This window comes from Myotis davidii, unplaced genomic scaffold (assembly GCF_000327345.1).
Source record: "Myotis davidii unplaced genomic scaffold, ASM32734v1 scaffold258, whole genome shotgun sequence".
Classification (NCBI taxonomy): Eukaryota; Metazoa; Chordata; class Mammalia; order Chiroptera; family Vespertilionidae; genus Myotis; species Myotis davidii.
In genome coordinates, this window is record NW_006289293.1 from 67154 (window position 1) to 69951 (window position 2798).

Here is a 2798-nt window from a genome sequence, read left to right on the forward strand (position 1 = left end):
TTTTGTGACATGGGCTGTCTGCATGGACCCTGGGCAGTATGTCCACACGATATAATACCCCAGAGTGTCTATTCCTAACAGTTCCGCAGCAAAGACTAGGAAATTCTGTTTTACAAACAGTTGCTTCCTGCATGCCCCTACTGGGGATCAAGTCTGCAACCTGGGCATGTGCCCTGAGCAGGAATTGAACTAACAACCTCCTGGTGCTCAACACTCAACCACTGAGCAACACGAACTGGACAAACAATGAAGGAATATATAAGAATAAAGAAAAGTATATCCCCTTAGAAGCATGTTGAATAATTATCATTAACTGAAATGATTCATGTAAAGACAATCTGTCAAATGTCTACACATATATCTGCTGTGGTTTTAGTCACTCAAAATAAGATTGTTTATCATCAGTGACCAAGAGAATAAAAAACATTTTTCCCTTCTCATAGTTTCAGTTTTCATACAAACTGTGAGTGGCTTTACTAGGGAAAAATGTTTGAGCTCTTGAGACAATGGAGGCTTTTAGCAGCTTTAGAACCCTCAAGCCCTATAGACTATGCATTTGAGGACCACCTCTAATTTTTGAAAACCTGTGGATCCCAGAGAAGAGAAAATCAAGAGAGAAATGGAGATAAAAGGAGACTTTAGATTTATTTCTTCCTGGAGTACCAAAATACTAAAAAAAGGAAGGATTTTTGGCAACATAGGTGTTTTTGAAAATAAATTGTATCTTTGTTTGAAGGTGGCCTAACCTCTGTTCTCCTAGCTAGCTATATTCATCCTTAAGCTATGCAAGTTTCTACAGAAAGTGTTCCTTGACCCACAGGTCTTAGTTAAGTGATCCTCCTCTGTGCTCACTCAGAAATCTTTATTTCCCCCATGATACCACACAAAATAATGTAGTTATCTTTAAGGCCTGTGAGGTCCCTGAAGACAAGGTCCATTTCTGTCTTATTCATTCCTACAACCCAGCATACATACAACATAGTGATAAGTAAATATATTTTGTATGAAAAAATAGATGAATGGAATAAATGAATTAATAAATGGATTATTTGGGATGAGTCTGAGTCTTTGCATGAATGGGCATATAAGAGGGTTATACACTGTCATCAGGAGATTCTGGATGAACAGGAGCTTGCAAACAGAAAACAAGTTGGTGAAAAACAATGGGCATTATTAGAAGTAGTCACCAAGACATCAGACTACAATTATCTACTGGACATACAAGAAGGAGTCAAGTATGCTGAAAAGCAGACTTCCCAGCATAGTATACCATAAGAAAAAAATCATAATTATGACACTAAATCATAAAGAAAGTGAATTTAGGCTTTAGAAATTGGGGAAGTAAAGTATATATGATAAACATGTGATTGATTTGTACCTTAAGTAGTCTTCCCCCAATTATATTAGTGTTTAAAAAATAATTTAGTAATCAAAATAGTGCGGTAGTAGAATAAAAAAAAAAAACAGACACATATCTCAATGAAACAAAATAAAGAACACAGAAATAAACCTACAATTATATGATCAATTAATTTACAGTAAAGGACCCAAGAATACACAATGTGGAAAGAATAGTTTCTTCAATATATGGTGGGGAATCTGGATAGCCACATGCAAAAAGAAAGAAAGAAAGAAAGAAAGAAAGAAAGAAAGAAAGAAAGGAAGGAAGGAAGGAAGGAAGGAAGGAAGGAAGGAAGGAAGGAAGGAAGGAAGGAAGGAAGGAAGAAAGAAAGAGAAAGAAAGAAAGAAATAAAGAAAGAAAGATACTGAACCATGAGCTTCCACTATTCACAAAAACAAACTCAAAATGAATTAAATATTTGAAACCATAAGATTACTAGTGGGAAACATAGAGAGTAATATCCTAGGCATTGTTTTTGGCAATGATATTTTTGGATTTGTCACCAAAAGCAAAAAGCAAACAGTGGAATTACAGCAAACTAAAAAGCTTGTGTACAGAAAAGAAAACCATCATCACAATGAAGAGGACATCTATGGAATAAAAGAAGAAGATTTCAAATTATATATCTGATACGAGATTAACATCCAAAATACATAAAGAACTTATATATCTCAATAACAAAAGAAATCTGATTTAAAAAGGGCAGAGGAAGTGAATAGACATCTTCCCAAAAAGATATCTAATGGCTAACTGGTACATGTAAAGGGGAATGCAACTAAAAACCACAATGAGACATTACTTCATACCTATTAGGACATCTATTATCAAAAAGATAAGAAGTAACAAGTGTTGGAGAAGATGTGAAGAAAAGGAAAACCTTGCATACTGTTGGCGGGAATGTAAATTGGTTCAGCCATTAAGAAAACCATTATAGCCCTAACTGGTTTGGCTCAGTGGATAGAGCATCGGCCTGAGGACTGAGAGGTCCCAGGTTTGATTCCAGTCAAGGGCATGTGCCTTGGTTGCGGGCACATCCTCAGTAGGGGGTGTGTAGGAGGCAGCTGATCGATGTTTCTCTCTCAACGATGTTTCTAACTCTCTATCCCTCTCCCTTCCTCTCTGTAAAAAATCAATAAAATATATTTTTAAAAAAGAAAATCGTTATAAAAGTTCCACACAAAACTAAAAATAGAACTATTATATCATCTAGCAATTCCACATTTGGATATTTATCCAAAGAAAACAAACTAACAAAAAAACTAACTTGGAAGAAATCTGCATCCCCAGGTTCATTGAACCATTATTTACAATAGTCAGGACAAGGAAACAACCTAACTGTCCATTAGCAATATATATATATATCCCAGAGGCCTGGTGCACAAAAATTTGTGCACTC